Genomic DNA, 23283 nt, shown 5'->3' with positions numbered 1-23283 from the left:
TGTCCACTCTCACCACTTTTATTCAACATTCCAATACTATTCTTAGTATTGAAAGTCCTAACCACAGCAATCAGATAAGAAGAAATAAAGGCATCCAAATTGGAAAGGAAGAAGTAAAACTGTCACTGTTTGCAGATGGCATGATACTATATATATAAGATCCTAAAAGTGCCTGTAAAAAACTACTGGAACTCATCAATGAAGTCAGTAAACTTGCAAAATTAATATACAGAAATCTATTTTCATTTGTATACACTAACATCAAACTATCAGAAAGAGGAATTAAAAAAACAATCCCATTTATGTCAAAAAGAACAAAATACCTTGGAATAAATCTAACTAAGGAGGTAAAAGACCTGTACTCAGAAAACTGTAAGATACTCCTGAAAGAAATTAAAGACCACACAAACAGATGGAAGGATATACCATGCTGATGGATTGCAATAATTAATATTGTTAAAATGAGCATACTACTCAAGGCAATCTACAGATTCAGTGCAATCCCTATCAAAATATCCATGGCATTTTTCACAGAACTAGAGCAAATAATTCTAAAATTTATAGGGCAACATAAAAGACCCAAAATAGCCAAAACAATTTTGAGAAAGAACAGAGCTGGAGATATCACATACCCTGATTTAAGACTACACTACAGGGGCTTCCCTGGTGGCGCAGTGGTTGAGAGTCCGCCTGCTGCTGCAGGGGACGCGGGTTCGTGCCCCGGTCCGGGAGGATCCCACGTGCCGTGGAGCGGCTGGGCCCGTGAGCCATGGCCGCTGGGCCTGCGCGTCGGGAGCCTGTGCTCCGCAACGGGAGGGGCCACAGCAGTGAGAGGCCCGCGTGCCGCAAAAAAAAAAAAAAAAAAAAAAAAAAAAAAGACTACACTACAAAGTAACAGTATTAGCAAAAAACAGACAGGTAGATCAATGAATCAACAGAATACAGAGCCCAGAAATGAGCTCATACTTATAAGGGCAATTAATCGACAGCAAAGGAGACAAGAACATAAAATGGGGAAAAGACAGCCTCTTCAATAAATGATGTTGGGAAAACTGGACAGCTACATGCAAAAGAGTCAGACTGTACTATTCTCTCACACCATGCACAAAAATAAATTCAAAATGAATTAAAGACTTAAATGTAAGACATGAAACCATAAAAATTCTAGAAGAAAACACAGGCAGTATGTTCTTTGACAGTCCTAGTAATATTTTTTCAGATATGTCTCCTCAGGCAAGGGAAACAAAAGCAAAAGTAAACAAATGAGACTACATCAAACTAACAAGCTTTTGCCAAGTGAATGAAACTATCAACAAAGTGAAAAAGCCACCTACTGAATGGGAGAAGATATTTGCAAGTGATATATACAATAAGGGGTTAATATCCAAAATATACAAAGTACTCATACAACTCATCAGCAAAAAAAAACAAACAACCCAATTTAAAAATGGGCAGAGGATCTGAATAGACATTTTCCCAAGACATACAGATGGCCAATGGGTACATGAAAAGATGCTCAACATCACTAATCATCAGGGAAATGCAAATCAAAACCACAGTGAGATATCACCTCACACCTCTCAGAATGGCTATTATTAAAAAGACAACAAATAACAAGTGTTGCAAAACTGTGGAGAAAAGGGAACCTCGTGCACTGTTGGTGAAAATGTAAATTGGTGCAGCCACTGTGGAAAACAGTATGGAGATTCCTCAAGAAATTAAAAATAGGACTACAATATGGTCCAGCAATTCTACTCCTGGGTATTTATCTGAAGAAAACAAAAACACTAATTAGAAAAGATATATGCATCCCTATGTTCAATGCAGCATTATTTACAATAGCCAAGATATGGAAGCAACCTAAGTGCCCACTGATAGATGAATGAATAAAGAAGATATGGTATATATATACACAATGGAATATTGCTCAGCATTAAAAAAAAAAATTGAAATCTTGCCATTTGTGACAACATGGATGGACCTAGAGGGTATTATGCTAAGTGAAATAACTCAAACAGAGCAAGACAAATATTATATGATTTCACTTATATGTGGAATCTAAAAACAAACAAACAAACAAAGTAACAAAACAGAAACAGAGTTATAGATACAGGGACCAAACAGGTGGTTGCCAGAGGGGGGCAGGGTAAAGAAACAGGTGAGGAAATTAAAAGGTATGAACTTTCAGTTTCAAAATAAATGAGTCACAGGCATGAAATGTACATTGTGGGGACTATAGTCAATAATTATGTAATATCTTTGTATGATAACAGAGAGTAACTAAACTTATCATGGTGATCACTTTGATACATATAGAAATATCAAACCACTATGTTGTATAACAGGAACTAACAGTGTTGTAGGTCAATTATACTTCATAAACAAACACACAAATGAACTCATAGGAAAAAGAGAACAGATTTGTGGTTACCAGAGGCAGTGCGGGGTCGGGGTGGGGGGCAGGGCGGTGCAGAGGGTTGGAGGGAAGGAGAATTGGATGAAAGCAGTCAAAAGGTACAAACTTCCCCTTATAAGGTAAATAAGTACTAGGGCTATACAACATTATAAAGACAATTAACACTGCTGTATGTTATATATGAAAGTTGGTAAAGAGTAAATCCTAAGAGTCTTTAATCACAAGAAAAAATTTTTTTCTATTTCTTTAATGTTCTATCTATATGAGATGATGGATGTTTTATTAAGCTTATTGTGATAATCACTTCATGATGTATGTAAGTCAAATCACTGTGCTGTACACCTTAAACTTATACAGTGCTGTATGTCAATTATATCAATAAATCTGGAAGAAAAAAAAGAACTATAGTCACCATGCTGTACGTTACATCCCCATGACTTAGTTATTTCGTAACTGGAAGTTTGTACCTTTGGACGTCTCTCACACCTTTCACGACACTCCCACCCCCGCCTCTGGTAACCCACAGTCTCACCCCTCCTTCTCGTCTCAGGTCTCACTCAGGGGCTCTGCCTGCGGGTTTGCTCAGGCTATGGAACAGCAACGCCTGTTCTTTCCCAGCTGGGAAGCCAGACAAAGCAGAAAGAAGCTCGGGCAGTTTTGAGAGCCCCCAGACGGCTGACACCTCCTCCCAAGCAGCAACACACAAGGCCCCAGTGCTCCACCAGCATGAGAGCGGCTACGCAAAGAGCACACTGATGTCCTTGTCTGAGCCGGTGGAAGCTTCCATGGGCACAGGCTGTGGGTCAGGTGGAGACCCGCCTTGGAGCACTTGCCTTATTTTTGCCTTACTCTGCCATGTTCCTTTTCTTTAAAATGCTGACCTGGACAGAGAAGCTCTCAGCGCTTAGGAAACGTTCACTCTAACTCCATCAAATGTGAGCTCTCTATAAAAGTTCCTGAAGTGGCTCCCAATCTCAGGCCACAAGTCCAGGTGTGCGGAATACACACACTTTTTCTATTACTGAATTTAATTTGTTTTGATCCCCATCCCACCAATGTGGCAAAAACATAATCTCAGTTTGGCATTTACCCCCTGCCTGAACCTAAGATCTTGTCAAAGTCCCCCTAAGCTTTGAGGGATGGGGTCTTCAATGTTCTGGTTGTCCGTGTGTCTGGATGTTGTCACATATTGTCACTTTGTGGCCTGCACAATTGCAGGCTCACCATCCAAACATTTCCTATTGCTGCTGGAACAAATTCCCGCAAACTTAGCAGCTTAAAACAACACAAATATATATTAACTCACAGTTTCTGTAGGTCAGAAGTCCAACACGGGTTTCTCAGGGCTAAAATCAGGTGTTGGCCAAAGCCGGGCTTCTATTGGAGATCTTAGGGAAGAATCACTTCCAAGTGCATCCAGGTTTTTGGCCCAGCTCAGTCCTTTGTAGTCAAGAGACTGAGATCCCCATTCCCTTGCTGGCTGTCCACCAGGGTACCCCTAGTTCCTAAAAGTCTCTCTCTGGGCCTTGCACATGGGCCCCTCAGCACCAGCAAAGAGGCAGCAAACACTCCTCACCCTTGGAAGACCTTCTCTGACTTGGCGTCCTCTGCACCTCTCTGACCAACTCTGACTTCCTCTCCTGCTTGATTCCATTGGGCCCACCTGGCTAATCCAGGCTGCTGTCCCTATTTTAGGTCAGCTGATTAGTTACCTTAATTCACCTGCCGAGTCCCTTCCCAGCTGTACTAAATTGATGCTTGATTGACTAACCAGGGGATGGGAGAATGGCTCAGGGAAGGCAAAGGGATCTTTGCAATTCCACCTACCACACAAACCCTGTGAGGGCACCCGGGGAGGGATGCAGTGCGGCCACCCTGCATGGCCACTGAGACATCACCTGCCCCCTCAGCCCACAGCCCCTGGAACACAAGACCTCCTTTCAAGGTCATGGTCCTCTTAAGGCTGACGCTTCGCTGCTACTCTCATGGCCATCTCAGGAAGGAACTTGCTATGCTCTGAACCACACTGGGACGGGAAGCTCTGGGGGCCAAGGTGTCACTTCTGCCTGAACACACTGTACAAGCCACTTCCTCTTTGGGGTCTCCCAGGGCTCTTTCTAGTTCACAGGATATAGGACATCCCCCCCACCATAGGAACCCCCATTTCTGTACTGTCATGGCTTTCCTTCTTCCTCCCTTCCCCCATCCCAGAAGAATCTTTTCTCGTGTTTAAATGAAATCATCCTCTCACCAAACCCCCCAAATCCCAAATGCTTTGGCTACATCCAGAGTCCTGTCCATTCAGGAGCGGCTTTAGGCTTTTAGAAGCGGAGGTCCAGTCCTGCTTTCCTCTCTGTTACGTTCCTCACCTGGGGCCAAGGGGCTGGAAGATGGCTGCTTTAAAGTTCAAGTTGCCGGGGTAGGAGGCGAAGGGAGGGAGAGGGACGGCAAAGCAGGGAAATACTTGAGTTAATATTTCAAACATGTTTTCCCGCCACTCTCCTGACCTGGCCTGTTCTTTAAAATGCCCTTGGCATGCGGCCCATCACAGGAGTCCATCCTGGGGGACTAAGCTGGAGCCAGCGTCTCCCCAGCCCCAGGCTGTGCCGGGCCAGGAGGGGCTGTGGGCAGCTTTGAGGCCTGCACCTTCTTGTCTTTTTTGTTCAGTCTTTGGAGCCTAATTCAGAGGTCACCTCTCTGTGCGGCCTCTCCTTCCCTTCAGGTAAGTGTAAGCACTCCCTACTCTGGGCTCCCAAAGCTCTTTGACTTGTTTTTGACCACACGACCAGGGGGTTCAGCCTGGGTTAAATCAAAACCAACCAAGCAGCAACCTCGGAGCAGACTCCTTCCACCGGGATTACAACTCTCAGCCCGTCTCTGCCTCAGAAATGCCACCACCGCTTCCTTTAGGGGCTCCTCATCCTCTTTGGTCCCCTGAGTGTCGCCCTGCCTCCCACCCCAGACTCCTGAGGCTCTGGCTGTCCCACTTGGCTCCCCCCAACACAATGCACAGCTGCAAGGGCTGCCCCTCACGACGGAGCAGAGGCTGGCATTCCAGACTCCGAGGATGCCATCATCATAGTTCAAACCAGACACACTCCTAGAAGGGCCTGCAGGGAGACCCAGGGTGCCCATGGACACTGGAGCAGAACTGGGCTTCTGTGACAGCTCAGGCTCCAGGACCTAGAGATGGTTTCCAGGAGGGGGCAGCAAAAGGCCCTGCAAACCAACCAGGCCATTGCTCTCCCCACGCCACTCAACACCCATAGAGGCATTCTCCAGAGCCAAGGGCTTCTTGGATATCCTTTCAAGGTCATGGCAACGCACTCCACAACCAAGAGGGCTTGTTCTCAGGATCAGATTGGAAGGGCAGAGAGATGAGGTCACAAGAACCTGCAGCCTCAATGAATGCAATGCTGTGCCCAGACCCACCTGGAAGGACCACATGAGGCTCAGCCTCTCACCCTAACCATGCCAGAAAGTCTACGGGCAGAAGTGAACAGGAAGGGAGGAAAGTTCTTCAGATCAACATGGTTTTATTGATCTTCTGACCAGCACTGGGCAAGGGCCAGTGGAATTTTTTAAAGGAACATAACCCTGGTCTTTGCCCTCAGCAAGCTTATGATTACTGAAGAGAACCAAGACTGTCACATAAGTAAATTAGGCCAGACACCGTTGGGGGACGGAACAAGGCCTTGGCCAAGTCAAGTCTGTGTGTAATGGAAAGTGAGCTGAGCAAATAAGGAGAGAGAAGAGGTAGGGGGTAGGAGTTCCCACAGGTGGGGAATCCATTTGCTAGGGCTCCTGTAACAAAGTACTGTCAACTGGCTGCCTTAAACAACAGACGTTTGAGGTCTCCCAGTTCTGGAGAATTGGGTTTGGAAATCAAGGATCCTTCCGAGGGCTTTGAGAAAAGGATCTATTCCAAGCCTCTCTCCTTGGCTTGTCAGTGGCCATCTTCTACCTCTGTCTCTTCACATCATCTTTCCTCTATGCACATCTGTGTCCAAATTTCCCCTTTTTATAAGGACATGAGTCATATCAGATTAGGGCCCACCCTTATAACTTCATTTTAACTTGATGAACTCTGTAAAGATCCTATCTCTAATAGGGTCACATTCTGATGTACTTGAGGTTGGGACACCGATATGTCTTTTTTAGGGGACACAATTCAACCCATAACAGATGGCTTCAGGGAGGACTTAAAAGACTCAAACAATTTGCCCATTTGAAGGATCAGGTCCCCCAACACGGGTGAGAATGTTATGATTACCGAACAATCCCACAGGGAAGTACTTTCAGGATTTGGAACTGAAATCCTGTAGGAACATCAGGACCAGAGGACACCATGTTGGGCAGGCTTTCTTCACGCAGGTCCCGAGTCTGGGGGCAACAGAACCCTGGCCCCAGCTGTGTGCAATGGTTGAAGCCAAGCCTTTAGATTTTCCCACCAAAGGGGAAATCTTCTGGGATCCACATGAGGACCACAGTGGCGACTGGTTTAGAGGGCAGCAAGCAGCCAGAGTAGGCCAAGGGGGAGGGAAGAACCTTTCTCCCTGTTTCCACCCCCGCATACAAACACAGGAAAAATCAGACACCTCCTGCTGCCCACTTGGATGGTTTATGGGTCCAGGACACAGACAGGGTGGAGAAAGGAGGGCCACCGGGCCTGGGTCTTACATTCATGAAAGGGCTTTATTCTAGCCTTTCGATGTTATTTCCAAATGTTTGTTACGAGCTGAGTTGTATTCTCCAAAAATTCCTAACACCCAGGACTTCAGGATGTAACTGTATTTAGAAATAGGGTCTTTAAAGAAGTTAAGTTAAAATGAGGCCATCAGGGTGGGCCCTAATCCAATATGACTGGTGTCCTTGTAAGAAAAGGACAACTGCACACAAACACAGAGAGAAGACCACATAACAACATGGGGAGCGGACAGCTAATCTACAAGCCAAACAGAGAGCCCTCAAAGAAGGCAACCCTGTAGACAGACACCTTGATCTCAGACTTCCAGCCTCCAAAACTGTGAGACAATTTCCGCTGTTTAAGCCACTAACTTAGTGGTACTTCGTTCCGGCAGCCCTTGCAAACTAATACAGTGTTAAATCTATATTCACATTGTCTGTGTTTTTAAACATTAACTTTTTAAAAAATTTTATTTCCAGTGTACTTTTCTTTTTTTAATTTATTCATTTTTATTTTTGGCTGCGTTGGGTCTTCATTGCTGCAGGCAGTCTTTCTCTAGTTGCGGCAAGCGGGGGCTTCTCATTGTGGTGGCTTCTCTCGTTGCGGAGCACGGGCTTTAGGCGCATGGGCTTCAGTAGTTGTGGCACGTGGGCTCAGTAGTTGTGGCTCATGGGCTCTAGAGCGCAGGCTCAGTAGTTGTGGCACACGGGCTTAGTTGCTCCGCAGCATGTGGGATCTTCCCGGACCAGAGCTCGAACCCGTGTCCCCTGCATTGGCAGGTAGATTCTTTTTTTTTTTTAAATAACATTTTAAAAAATTAATTTATTTTTGGCTGTGTTGGGTCTTCATTTCTGTGCGTGGGCTTTCTCTAGCTGTGGCAAGCGGGGGCCACTCTTCATCACAGTGCACGGGCCTCTCACCATCGCGGCCTCTCTTGTTGCGGAGCACAGGCTCCAGACGCGCAGGCTCAGTAGTTGTGGCTCACGGGCATAGTTGCTCCGTGGCATGTGGGATCCTCCCAGACCAGGGCTCAAACCCGTGTCCCCTGCATTAGCAGGCAGACTCTCAACCACTGCGCCACCAGGGAAGCCCCGCAGGTGGATTCTTATCCACTGCGCCACCAGGGAAGTCTTAAACATTAATTTTTTTAATGTAAATATATTTTTTAAACACTATAATATTTAACCTGTTTTTCCCCAGCATTTTTAATGTATTGGAAACTACCACCACCCCTCTTCAAAAAATGAAAGCGGCCCAGGAGTCTGTAGCTCTAGGCAGCCCCTGAGAGAATCCAGCAGCCCAAACAGCAACTCTCTGGAGATCTGGAAGGATGGTGTGTCTGGACACAGCCTTCATATCTGGCCCGAGAGCCAGCTGGCACTGCTAGGCTGAGGAGAGAGCTCTGAGCTTCCTCAGTAGCTGGCAGCATCCCCGCCTGCCTCCTCCCCACCACCCACAAACCATCTGGAAAATGAAAATAATGCCTCTGCTTCCAGGCTCCAGAGACTCTGCGAGAGACAGGGAGAGATTATCCACTAAGCCCCCCACATTCCTGGAGAAGGTGGCCCTGGAATGGGCTCTTGCCCAGCCTCCTTCGCCCTCAATAGCAGAAGTAAGACGCTCATCAGGGCTCTCGCCAGCTGCCCTGGCCTGGCCTCTGGAACCGCTTCTGCTCGGAGGCCACCCGATTGAAGGCGAGGCTTCCCACCGGCTCCGCTCCTCAGGGGTGTCCTCTTCCTACCCCGCCCCTCTTCCCCTGCAGCCTGTCTGAGATTCAGCCACCTGAGAGGTGACTCGGGCAGAGCTAGGCAAAGGCAGCTGTGCTCTTGAGTCACCTGCAGATTTGTTAGAATGCAGAGTCTGATTCAGCAAATCTGCCCCAAGGCCCTGAGCTTCTGCCTTTCCCCCTGGTGATGCAGATGTCACTGGTCAGAATGGAATAGCGCTAGACAATACAGCAGGAGGGAATTATAGTCTCCAACGCATTCTGGCAGAGGCCAGCACTCCCAGTCAAGAAGCTTGACCACTGTTAGGAGGGAAACGTGATGCTCTCCCCCACAGCTCCGAGGGGGATGCAAATCCACACAGGCTTCTGCCCAGCCGCTTTTCCTCGCACTTCCAGGTGGGCACATAGCCCCCAAGTCAAAGCAGCGTTTAGCCAGCTGGCAGTCCAGCACCAGCAATTCATCTTTAAGTTAGGAACCTGGGAATCAATAGGTGGGCGCAGCTCAGTTTTGGGGTGTCCCTGAGAAACGACGCAGCCCCTCTCCAGATGGGCTTCTCTGCACCTTCCCTCCCTCCAGTGGGGGCTGGCCAGGCCCCAGGGTGGATTCGTTCTGGGTAATTGCACTATTCCTGGCAGGGCTTCCAGGCTCATGAAATTTATCTCTTGCCAAAGGCAGAGGATCAGCTGGCAACAGAGAGCATGGGTTGCAGCTACTCAGGTGCAATCATTTTTTTAATGACATCTTTTTCCCTCTAATTATCAAGATCATGCAGCAACTCACTTTAGAAAATTCAGAAAACATTGAAAATAGAAGGAATAAGCCTGCAATTCTACAATTCTAAAATAATCCATTTTGAAAAATGTCCTTCCAGTTCTTTATGTGCTTAAATGTCATCGGCATACAGTTATGCATTGGGCTCCCCAAATTCTTTGAAAGCGTTTTTTCAAATGATTAACATTTTATTATAGAAAAAGCATCCCAAATACAGGATTTTGTAAACACTGGTAGGTGAACAAGTGCAACTTTAAAAGTAAATACAAAATAAAGAGGCAAAAAACCTATAAGCAGTTTGCCTTCAAGAAAAAATGTAATGTTCTCCTGCAGAGCTGATCCCACCCAGAGCATGAATGTGGCTCCAACCCCCATAAAGGCATCAGGTTTACTTTCTGAACTATGCCCAGTTTATCAATTTCAAAATGATGGCAAGAAGTGGCATTGAATAAATCACTAAGACAGTTGCTTAACTTTCTACTGATTATTACTCGATAAAAGCTTCCCATCACACTTTGACAATTGAAAGCCTGTGTTCTGATTGTTTATACTTACAGAAGGGCTGGAACACTACCCATCCTTCCTGGGCTTATTCCACAGTATTTTCATAGATAGACCTGTATACATTAGGTATACAGAGATCAGAGAACTCAATTCCAAGAGAACAGAGATCACACTGTTCTCTTGGAATTTAGTTCAAAATAATATTGGCTATTGCATATTGTGCAGTAAATCCAGCTACTTTCTAGCTTCCTTACCTTTTTCTACTGTCATTCTTTTAATACCTTTTCTCCACTTTGGAGAAACCATTAAGTAATCTCACCAGAAAGAATGATTTTCAATAGCTGCATAATAGTTTCCCCAAATAGACCTTGAGCAAGTTGAAGGCAGACTTGTTTTTTTCCATATTCCTATAATTTGACAAACAATAGGTATGCAACAACACTTTGTTGAATAAACGAAACTTTCCTGAGTTTATGTTTACCGCATAAAAGTCTATACATTTTTGCTGTCTTACATTTACTTCTTTTAAGGTATCAATATGCTGAAATTTGGTAAATATAATTTCAATCCCACTTGAATCCCTGAAGGCTAGGTAAGAGTATTACAAAAAATATAAAGTGCAATTACCGTCTGCGAGCAGGGCCATCTAGAACTCTTCTATGGCTCTTTAACAAACCTTCAGTGGGATTCCTACCTCCACTGACAAATGGGGAAAATTCTAGAAAAGAGGGAAGTCCTTTTGATTGGGATGCTTAACAGATTATTCACAAAGTTAATTCAACATTGGAAGGATAGAAGATGTCAATTCCACACAAATGTAGAAGAAATCAACAGTCTGGCGTCATGGAAACCCATGCTGGGGAAGGCGGGGGCAGATGGGGGAGGAGTGTAGGGGCAGAGCAGAAAGCCATTTCTTGGCTGCAGCAAATGCAAAATCAGGCCCCTTACCTTTGGCCCCTCCAGCACAGCACTCCGTATTGTCTCTCCCCTACTTGGAGAAAAGCAAACTGTAGTCAATCACCTTTTCAAATTCTAAAACCAGGCTTTCCTGTCAGAATCAGGCCCAGGAATTTTCCATTCCCTCTTGCACTGAGGGTATTTTACCTGGGTCTTAAGTCCATAACATTGAGAGCTTCTGAGAAAGGAACAGAAATGAAAATCCAGCCTCGTGTCCCTCTCCTCAACTGAACAGAGGGTGGGACAGGCCCAGTCCGTCCAGATCACCACCAGCCCAGAGGAAACTTCAGTCCATATTCCCTATTTCCTTCACTGGGATTTGCATGCTATACCTCCCTCCAGGCAGTGAGAGGCAGCGCTCACCTGCTTTCTCCCCACCCCTGTGTGCAGCAGCTCCGTAACTGAATGCAGAAACCGGTGGCTCACCTCCAAGAGGATGTCATACACTTCTCCAATGGCCCTGTAGCAGCCAGAGATCAGCTGGCATCCCGTCCTATTACATCTCACTCATTAACGAACATCTGCAGAGGCACGCCTGCTGTGGCCTGGAGGGGCATGCCATACACTAGAGGACTCAGGCTCATGGAGCCCATTGCTCCGTCCACCCCTCTGGCTCTGGTCACCCAAAATGGTGGAGCCCTTAACTACAATGACTAAGTATGTAAGAATTTACTAAAAGGGAAGATGGTGTAGGGAACTGCTTAAGCCAAGACTCAGGAGCAAGACAGACCTGAGTTCCAGGCCTCCCACTGGCACTTATTCACTGTACAACCACAGGTGGGAAATCACCTTTCTGAGCCTCAGTTTCCTCATCTGCAAAATAGGATAATACTAGTACTTACCTCATAGAATTGATGGGAGTTTTAAATGAGGTAATGCAAGTAAAGCACTTAGTCTGGTACCTAGCGCATATTAAGTAGTCAACAATATCAGAAATGATGAAGGTGATGATGGTGATGATGATGTAAGTCCAACACAGAGAAAGAGACAGGCAGGTACTAACAGATAATTACATAGGGCTAACTGACCCCCAATTTCAGTGATGTCTGTCTCTGATTTTCCATCTGTCAGCACACAACATAATTCATCCTTGAATTATATGCTCCCTGAGGATTTTGCTTAAAACAAATAGGGTGTATTAGTTTCCTGTGACTGCTGTTAGAAACAAAAACAAAACAGCCATAGACTGGTGGCTTAGAACACAGAAATTTATTTTCTTGCAGTTCTGGAGGACAGAAATCTGAAATCAATGTGTTTTCCATACTCTCGGGGACAATCCATTTCTTTCATCTTCCAGCTTCTGGTGACCATCAGCATTCCTTGGCTGTAGCTGTATCACTCCAATCTCTGTCTAGACGTCACATCTCCTCTTCTGTGTCTGTTTTCTCCTCTGTGTGTCTCTTATAAGGACACTTGTTACCCACCTGGATAGTTCAGGATGACCTCCTCACTCAAGATCTGTACCTTCATTACTTCTGCAAAGGTCACATTCACAGGTTCTGGGGGATTAGGATACGGACATATTCTTTCAGCCCACTGCTCAGAGAAACTAAGAACATGAGTTTTAGAATCAAACTGACCTGGATTCAAATACCAGATCCACAACCACTAGCTAGTTGAGTCACCTTGATTAAATTATTTAACATCTTTGAGCTTCAGTTTTTGGAAACAATGCCAACTCCTCAGTGTTTTTTGTGAGAATTAAATAAGCTAATATGTAAACTCCCTCTGTAAATGGTACTGCCTCTCATTAACGGTAGGTTTACCTTACCAGGCTAAAAGCTTATAAGACCGGGCAACATCTTGCTTTGCTTCGTTCATGGGTCCTTCTAGCACAAGTCTGCAAGCAGTCCATCCTCAGTAAAGACAGGGTGAGAAATTGGCTGAACAAGCAACCCAGGCAACCAACATCACCAATGACATGTGATTCTACAGATGATAGGGAGTTGGGTTCATGTTCTCCACATCGGAAGGAGGCCGTTAGAGGAGTCCAACAGTCACCCGAACCTGAGCATTGCAGGGCCAAGATGGGTGGGCTTTAGGCAGAGAATAGGACCATTTGGCAGGCATGCAACTGGCCTCACTCATCTCTGTTGTTACCATTAAAAAAAAAAAATCCCTCCCCAGTGACATGATTCCTTGGAGTGGGGCAGGGGAAGCTACTCTGGAGAAGCCCCAGAATTTCATAAACAGATCAGAACCCCAATTCCTAGCAAGAAGCACTTTTCCAGACCAGAACTGGGAATTCACCTACTCATGTCCATTTCAACACATCTGAATAACCCAGGGTGCTTAGTTAATGCAGATTCCTACCCCCTCCCCGACCCCAGACTGGCTGAATAAAACTTTAGTGGAGTGGGGCTAGGAACTAAACATTTCAAACAAACCACTTAGGTAATTCTGATTCATTTGGAGAAAACCAGCCATGATAATCAAATTATAATCCAACCAACACATCCCTAAACATGGGCTTGATCTCCAAACGTTCTACCGAAGAACTATTATATATCAAACTGGAAAGAGTAAGAGTTTGGGAGTCAAATAGGATTGAGATCCTAACTGAGGTGCTTCACATAACAGCTGTGGGACCCTGGGAAAATTATTTCTCTGGCTCTCAGCTCCCAGTTCTGTAAAGCAGACCAATATACCTCTCAGGGCTCTGGTGTTAATTAAATGAAAATTATGTAAGGTGCCAGTACACAGTAGGTTGAAGCAGAGACTGCTACTGTTCACCAATCCATTTCTTCTTCATTAATATACAGCTAGACTATATCTCCAAGCACCCTGACAGCTAGACATGGCCATGTGACTAGCTGTCACCAAGGGAATGACTGTTAAGTGATGTGTCTTCCACTAGACAAAGGCTTGAGGGACAGATGCATCTCCCTCATGGTCTTTCATCTTGCACCAACTGGATGTAGGTGACGGCCCTAGGGAAGCGAGGAGCTACAATATGAAAGGAGATACAATATGGAAGGAGCCTGGGTCTCTGAATCACTGGGTAGAGGAAAGCTACCCACCAACCAGAATACCTGCCTTGGACTTTTTTTTTGCAAATGAGAACTAAGTCCCTATACTTCTGGAATCTATTTTTTACAACTAATGTATAGGTGGTCAGAAGATGTTCACCTTCTTTCTCGGCCTTCAAATAATAATTACACGTTACCCAGAACTGGTTCAAGAGTTTATCTCCACTCGGAATTTCTTCGTAGTAGGCAAATTCTAAAGACGGCCTCTCTGAGATTCCTGTCCCCCCACTCCCCCCACCCCATTATTCATTCAATTAAACATTAATCTAGAGACTTCTGTGAAGGAATTCTTCAGATATAATTAAAGTTCCAAGTCAACTGACCTCAAAATAAGGAGATTATCTGGGTGGGCCTGATCCAATCACAGGAGTCCTTTGAAGGACAGATACGGAAGTCAGAGAGATTGGAGTGTGAGAAGACTCCATATGCCCTTGCTGCTTTGGAGATAGAGCACCATTTGAGAAGGAACTGAGGGTGGCCCCTAGCTGGCAGGCAGCAAGAAAACAGAGACCTCAGACCTACAGCCACAAAGAACTGGATTCTGCCAATAACTTGAAAGAGCTTAGAAGCAGATTCTTCCCGGAGGCTGCAGATAAGAGCCCCGTCTAGCCAACGCTTGCTTTCTGGCCTTGTGATACCCTGAGAAAAGAACTTAGCCAAGCCCACCCAGACTTCTGACCTCCAGAACTGTGAATGAATTCAGTTGTGTTGTCTCAAACCACTAAATCTGTGATAATTTGTTACAGCTGCCACAGAAAACCAATACATTTTCTAAATCTGTTTCCTCACCTATGTCTTTAAGAATTCTGTGGGGTGGTGGTAGAAAGTAGGTTAGGTGATATCCAGGCATCCTTTTAGCTTTACATTTGTTCAGTTCCATGTCTCCATTGTATATTAGGGAGCCCCATGGCCCTACGGCACTTGGAATCTGGTGTGAACATGGCACAGTCTGGGTATTAGTTGTAGCTTTATGAGCAGATGATCCACTCCCACTTCACCAGCCCCCAAATCCAAATCTTAAAAGTAGCACTGCTGTCAAAGAAAACAAAGTTGGGCAAAGTGATTCCAAAGCCTACTGTGCTGACCTTCAATCTCCCAGCAGATCTCCAAGCCTGATGAATGTGGAGGATCCAGCCTTTACCACTGTTCTCTACCAGCTCTGGGTGTCAAGAACGGGGAAGGTGGCTTATTCTGATCACATCTCCTGGAACCCTCCTGGCCTGATGCATATATCTTATTTCCATGTCTCTTACCCTAAAACACCCTCCAAAAGCAGAAAGTGTTCCCGCACATATTATGCCCTTGACCAAGATGAATTTAAGAAGTTTTTTTTTGAAGTAAAGGAGTTCAATACATACAAGTATCATCATGAGATACTGAATATACAAACGGACAATGGCCAGACTATATATAAAAATAGAACTCTGGGGAATTCCCTGGCAGTCCTGTGGTTAGGACTCAGCATTCTCACTGCAGGGGCCCTGGGTTCGATCCCTGGTCAGGGAACTAAGATCCCACAAACCGTGTGGTGTGGCAAAAAAAAACCCCAAAAAACAAACAAACAAAGGAACTCTGACACACAACATGCAGCAACCAGACCAGGAATCCAAACAACCCTTGTAGCAAATGACTCAAAATGGCCAGGACTTGATTAATAGCTGATAGCTTCCCTAATTTTTGCCCCCATTTCCAATTTAGGACTAACCAGAGAAAGCTAAATAGTCACCTTCACCAATCACACAGGATGCCTGCATCTAGTTAGCCCGTTAGCCTGCAAACAGTTTCCTCATGGCAGCAGCTTCCAATAAGAGCATCACTGAAGTCTTCTCTTTTCTCCACTACAAAGCTTTCCCACTCCTTTGTTTTTTGAGCCTGCCAAGCACTGTTGACGGTGGCTCACTCCCTTGCGATACAGCAAGATCTGGAGAGCCTTTGCTTGTTCTCTTTTAGGTAGTCTTCATTTATGTACTTATTTTTCAAGCAGATTTAGAGCTTTGAGACATAAAGTGACATACTGATTGTTTTTAGTAGCGTTATGTTATTCACACTAATTCCAATAATAAAAGGAAATTTTCATAGTAGGCTACAGGAGTGTTTACTGGAAACTCAGGGTCAAGAGAGCATCTGGGCCACATGAAGACCTAGAACCATCGTCTGGAAAAGCCATCAGAGCTCTCTATCTTGCATCTTATCTCAGAAAGTTTCCTCTACCTTATCTTGTTGCAAACAGAAATCTCTGCTTTTCTGGCCCACAGGGCAGAAAACGTGACCATGAACAGGGCCTGTGTTTAATGGTTCTTGTCCAGCCAAGGGGGAGTTATCTGCAGAGAGAACTCCCCTCCCCTCCCCTCCCCTCCCTTCCCCTCCTTTTTTCTCTTCTCTTTTCTCTGTCTCGGTCCTAATTGCAAGCTCCAGGGTAAGGGACACAGACCAGGCCACTGGGTCTAGGGCCATCTTAGAACAGTTCACCAACTATTATAATTCTATATTCTAGGATAAAATAATTCATCCTAGAATAGTCCCCAACCCCGAACCCAGGTGGTCAGTGGCTGTGGGCGGTCTTGTTTATGACCACGGCAATCAGGAGTCCATCACTGTAACTGTTTGAGGGGAAGCGGGGGATGGGGACAGTTCCCAGAGAAAATGTACAGGGGCAGACAACCCAGTAGGGGTTCACTCCATTCCTGATGGCACAGGGAGAGAGTAGTTATGTGGTGCTAGATTCTGTGCCTCCCAGTATCACTAACTGACATGGTCTAGTCACTGATTTTCCTTGGGAAGAGATTCATCCATCCATTTAACAGACAGCAAGTGCACATCCCAGCATTACGCTAGGTGCTAGGTGTACAATGGTGAAAAAACCTATCATCTCTGCCCTCATGGAGAGGAGGATATCACCACATAAATGGAAAATTAAATACGGTGAAGAATATTATGCTCAAATTATAACCCAAATCTGATCCGGGTGGGGCTGAGGAGGGAGCTGTTTCAAGAAATGCTTTCTTAAAAGAATATATCTGAAAGGAAATCTTGAAAATTAGGGAGGCTGGTAGAAATAAAAGAAGGATGAATGTTCCAGGCAGAACCAAGTTTCACTGTCAAGGAAGGGCATTTAGGAACACTGAAAGTAGTATAGTAAGGTTGACACGAGGAGTATTCGGGTGAGAGCACTGGGGAGGTAGACTAGAGAGGGGGTCAGAGACCAGGTCTAAAGGTGAAACCATGACCCTCAGATTGGGACTTGAAGCCACACTGCCGGGACTCGAACCTGGCCAAAACCCAGATTGGGACTCGAACCTGGCCAAAACCCAGATTGGGACTTGAAGCCACATGCCGGGACTCAAACCTGGCCAAAACCCACAGTCTTCCAACTGATACTGCACACCCGGTTTCAGGACTTAATGAAGCTCAGGTTCCTGATGTCTCATTGCAGAAAGAATTCAGTGAGAGACAAAGTGATAGGTAAGAAGCAGATTTATTTAGAGAGAAACATACTCCACAGACAGAGTGTGGGTCATCTCAGAATGTGAGAAAGGCACGAGGGTAAGGAGATGGCAGTTTTTATACAAGTGGGTTATTTCACAGGCTAATGAGTGGGAGGAGTATTCCAGCTATTTCAGGAAGGGGCGGGGATTTCCAAGAATTGGGCCAGGGCTCACTTTTTGATCCTTATGGTCGGCCTTGGAACTGTCATGGCGCCTGTGGGTGTGTCATTTAGCTTGCTGATGTGAGCATATACTGAAGCTCAAGTTCTAGTGGAAAAAGTCGACTTGTCTGCCATCTTGGACCCATTTGGTTCTAATCAGTTTATGTCATGTCCTCAGGCTATGTTATTCTTTCAAAAGTTGTGCCCTGCCTCCTTCCCTCCTGTTTCAAAGGGACTTGAATGCCATAAATATATGACGAAGGCAATGGGCCCCCTTACACAGGAGTGACCTAGATTACTAGATTTACATTCCTGAAAGGTCACCACGGCTGGTAAAGGATTAGGTGTACCTGAAAATGGAGAGAGCCAGGTGGGCAACTTGTGCAGTAACCTTGGGGTTCTAAGGTGAACTAAGACAGAAGGCAAACTGATTCAAGAGATGTTACCACATGGATCAAGAAAAGGCCATGTAGTGGATGAGGTGGTGGGGGGAAGATATATAAATAAAGTTATTACTTGAAATAATGGAGGAAAGTTTGAGAGAGATTGATTCTATCACCATTTATTCGGCAGGATCACAGGCTGAATCATGAGCCTTCCTGCAACCTAATCTAAAGTTTGCTCAGTTCAGAGATTCTATCTGAGCAAGGAGGAGCTAATGAGTCAGTCACCTGTCAATGTGGTCTTGTGAGCTTTCTTGTCTCCAAGAGACAAAAAAGGAAGAGACGAACACTTTAGGATTATAATTATGAAAATTCATTTAAATATACTGAAAAACCAAAGTGGTGGGGTAGAGGGGAGAACTGAAAATCTGATTTCATCTCAACCACCAAGTAGATTTGGGACAGAAACAACCAATTAGGCAGAAATCCAATTTGGATTACAAAAAGCTAGTTCATCAGTAAGATCAGTACTGACTGTAAAAATCAGAAGCAAATGAAGAGTCAATTAAGCACAAAAGCTTCGCTGTGATAATATGCAAAGAGATCCAAGCTGTACTAACTGTAAGTTTCCTGCCAAAGAGAAATATCATCTTCCCTGGTGGCAAGAGTGAGAATTTCATGACATCAGCCAGATAACCACAAAAGAATGTATCTTATAATACAAAATGCCTCTATGCCATCATGAGACTATGCTCTCCCCACCCAACTAACCAACATTCATCAGTTACTGAGGTATGTATTTAACGAACACATCCCATTTTATAGCCACACTCTTTCTGAGCTGACAGGTTGGATAGAGAGATACCTAAAACACAAGCTCTCCAACATACATTTTTTCCTTCTATGTTGTGAGATATTAAAACACTGTTTTACACACATCACCCTTCCTATATTAAAAACAAGTTATCCACTGCCTTTTCTGTCCAAATAAAATTTATAAATTTTAATCTGGCTATGAAAATTTTAATTAAAACTTAAAATTTTTAATTTGGTTTCAAAATAACTATATATTCATTATAGAAATTTTCGAAGAAGAAAATTAAAATCACCCTAATTCCAATACCCAGAACCAATCACTTCTGTAATTTAAGACACATTGACATCATGTATGACAGGAGAAAAAAGTAAATTATAAGAATTTTAAAAAATCTCCTTATTCCCCATTATAGTAGGTTGTATTATTGTTCAAAATATCAGCTGCCCCACCCTGGGGGAGGGTAATACTTCCCTGCCTCATTGCATCAGCCTTGGCTATGACTTGAGGCACCCCTCCTTGTGGGAAGATTAGATATCCCCACCCTGTGGATCTCAAGAGTAGCCATAGGACTTGCTTTGATCAATGCAGTGATAACAGAAGTGATGTGTACCACCTCTAGGAAGAAGCTTTGGGAGTCACCATGTGATTCTGCCATGTTCTCTCTTTCTTCCATGAGACCAGTGTAGGGGAGGAAAAATAATTTTCCCTTTACTCTTCTAAGTTCTTAGCTGAGACCTCTGTAATAAAACAGTTAACAAAAGACAAAGACATTTATTAGCATGCATACCTCATGTATACATGAGAGATACCCAAGGGAAAAATGGCTCCCCAAAGTGGCTTAGAACTCACTTAAATACCATCTTAATAGGGAAAGAAGAAAGAGGATGTAGGCCTTTTAGGGGAGAGTAATGATTTTTAGGAAAGATGAATGGACCTTTAGAAGAACAGATGGGAGTTTATGTTGAAGTCTGTCTGGGTGTGGTGTCAACTTCTAGTCTCCTCTGGTTGATGAAATTCCCAGGGAAGGGATCTATGACTACTGAGCTTCTTTTGGAGGATCTGTCTGTAGGCAGGCAAGGGGCATTCAGAGAAAGCTTCTCCCTACTTGCTATAGCTCAAAACAATCAGTATGCCAAAGTGGCATATTCTGTGGTGGCACGTTTTGCTACCCTTCATTCTATACCACAGGTATACATGGGAGATATACTGGAAAAATTAGTAGTTCTCAGAAGTAGCTTAGAACTCAGGCTTATATACCATCTTTAGCTAAAGACAAGGTAAAAGTATGGGAGAAGCCAAGTATGAGGAGGTGACCAGGAGATGCATGGTAAACTAGAGTGTTTTATTATGCAGATTTAAGTCAATGTCTTCTCCATTGATAAGGGTCCAAAGTTGTCCCCAGGTATTAATGTTTGTCCTTACCGGTAGAGAGGGGAGGAGGGATGCTTTTCTAAATTTATGTTCTGCTCTTAGGCAAATGGGGGAGGGCAAAAAAGTTTTCTTGTATCTTCTCAATTGCGTTCAGCTCAGAAGAATTCTTCTTCCAAAGTAGCATATTTTGGAGTGGCAAATTCACCCACCTTCATCAGCAATGTCCCAAATAGGGGCTGCTGTATCAGCCTGGCTCTCAGAGTGAAGAGAACTTGGAGCAGAGCTGCAGACAGCCCACAGCTGAAATGTAATGTGAGCGAGAACTGAACTTTAGTCATTGTAAACCAGAGAATTTTAGACTTGCTTGTTACCACAGCATATCTTAGCCTATACTGACTGACACACCTAAAGTATCAACTAAATTTTTCTTATGTCTGAAGACAGCTTTTATGCATTGAAAGAGTTTCAACTTACATTTTATATAAATTATATGTATTTTTAAAATAATTTTTAAGCCTTTAAACTCATGTCATTTTATTTACAAATTGATTAATTTTGTGTTAATATTATTAGTCAATTTTGTTTTTGATTAATGTCTCCTTGGCTTATAAATGTGATACATACACCCAAATGTTTATCACGTTTTAAAAATTAAGTCTTAGAAATTTCAAAGTACAATCTAATTTTAATACATTTGATTTTCTCAAGCCCTTCAAAAACCCAATAAAGATGATTCACATTAGTACAGACAAAACTCTCTAAACATTTAAAACACATGACACCTAAAAAGTTTAACCTTATGAACTTAATAAACTATAATAACTTAAACATTGGCTTTAAACTTAACTACCTGTATCTTCTTTTGAATTTTTATTAATATTATAAGTCTAATTCATCAGTCTCTTCACTCACTTTCTCACCTCAAAAGGCAGAAAAACGCATAACATACTATAATGATTACAAACCTTATTTCTAGATAATACTCATTGCTAGACATAACTTAGCTTGTCATCAGAGCGTCTTTAAAATTATTCTTGTCTTCTGGTAATAACAAGATATTCCAGACCTTTATATTTCCTGCCCTAACATGTGCAGTGTGCTTCTCTTTAGGGAGCCCTGCACCCTTCCTTGGTTTTCTGTCTGTAATGTAGATAGGATGGATCTGCAAAGCAGTCCCTGGAGTCCACAAAAGAAAAGCCAGAAATTCACGGTAGCCTTTGGCCTGACACTGAGATGCTGAACCAAAATCCCAGGTGTTTATGACACTGAGGTTCACTGTGCTACTCAAATGCAAGTCCTTACTGATATAATCCTTATGCAAATAGAAAAACCAAGAGAAAGCTCTATATGCTAAAAGGAAAAACTGATCTACAAAGGAAACCTTGGGAGGTGGAGAATGGTAAAGAGAAAAGGAGATGGGAAAGATGGGTGAGGTGAGGTGAGATTTGGCAACCTCTGTAAAAACAATTGCATTTAGTAAGGATTTTAAGAAAAGTTCGCCTTTTTCCTTCACGTGTAAAATGAGAATTAGAACAGTAACTTCCACAGGATCATTTTGAGAATTGTACCAGGCATACATCAAGTGCTCAGTGAATAAGAGCTATCATTATTATTTCAAGCTGGGGTTCCAGAACAGAATTCAAGTGGGGAACATTAAGAACACCCTAAGAAATTCAGAAGTCCATTCTCTCTCTCTGCCCCACCCCTTCTCTCTTTCACAACTACCCCTCTACACATCCATTTTAATCCTAGATCTTCCTGCAAATTGGCTTTCTCCCTGTGTCCTAAGCTAGTCACTAGCAACATCTTTTAAGTCTCCCAACTCCTCGTTTCAAGTCCAAATTTCCAGAGAGGCTTGATTGCCCAACTTAAATGGGAAGTCCATTCCTGAATCAATTAACTGTAGCTATGACAATTACGTGGAAAGAAAATAGCTGCTCCTGCTACAGCCATGAGAACAGTTCCCAAAATGTGGAGAGGAAAACACGGGGGCGGGGGGTGCTGCTATGAAGACAAAACAACGTGAACACTTTGGGTGCATTTTCTCTGAGCGCGCAAGCATGCATGTGTGTTCTAACCAAGTCCCTCTCCTTGACCAAATAGTCAGGCTCCTCTGAGCTCTCTTCTTGACTAGACCTCAACCTTAGTCTTCCACATCCAGCCTGTCCTTGCCAGGTGGCACAGCCTAGTCTTAGCAAAACTCCCCACCCTTGATATCTGACCAAGTTCTTCATCCCTCTACCTTTGATGTATAAGTCCTTGTGTTACCCAAAAACTGAGTTCGCCTCTTCATGGGTGTTGAGCCAAAAGACACAACCAAGCCAAAGATTGAGAGAAGGAAGGATTTATTATTACTTGCAGCCAGTAAGGAGAACACCAGGGATCTTTCTCAAAGCAGTGTCCCCCTGAATAGCAAACTTGGGGAAGCTTTAAGCTAAGGGTCCCTGCATATTCATGAAAGGGCTTGTGTGGTATATGCATATTCATTAAGGGGTGTGAACAGAGAATTCAGTATAGACTTGGGACAAAGGTTGACAGAGTCCAGGCCCTAGTTGACAGAAGTCATGAGGGTCAGAAAATGTCAACATTATCATCCCTTAGGTTCCAGTTAATCTGATGGTTGAGGACTCCAGGGGGTTTGAATTCTGCAAAACAACTCAAGAACGTGCTTCAGGGTAATCTTTACCTTTCAAACAGAACTGGTAGTCTTTACAACTGATACATTGTCTCTGATAAAGTTAGGTTATCTCCTTGTCCTGGTAGTAACTGTTTTTACCTTCTTTTTCTCCCTTAATATCACTGACTACTGAGACATATCCCTCTGCAAGGGCAAGCACTGTGGCCAGGCTTAGATCACAAAACGGCTGAGGCCTAAAATGGCTTCTTATGTTAATAAAGCTAAGTCTGGTTCTTCCTCTGGGGGCCCCCTACCCTACCTGCTTACACTTGGCCTACCTTTAGCAAGAATCTCTCCA

Source organism: Orcinus orca, chromosome 3 (genome assembly GCF_937001465.1).
Source record: "Orcinus orca chromosome 3, mOrcOrc1.1, whole genome shotgun sequence".
Classification (NCBI taxonomy): domain Eukaryota; kingdom Metazoa; phylum Chordata; class Mammalia; order Artiodactyla; family Delphinidae; genus Orcinus; species Orcinus orca.
Note: the sequence above shows the minus strand (reverse complement) of the source record.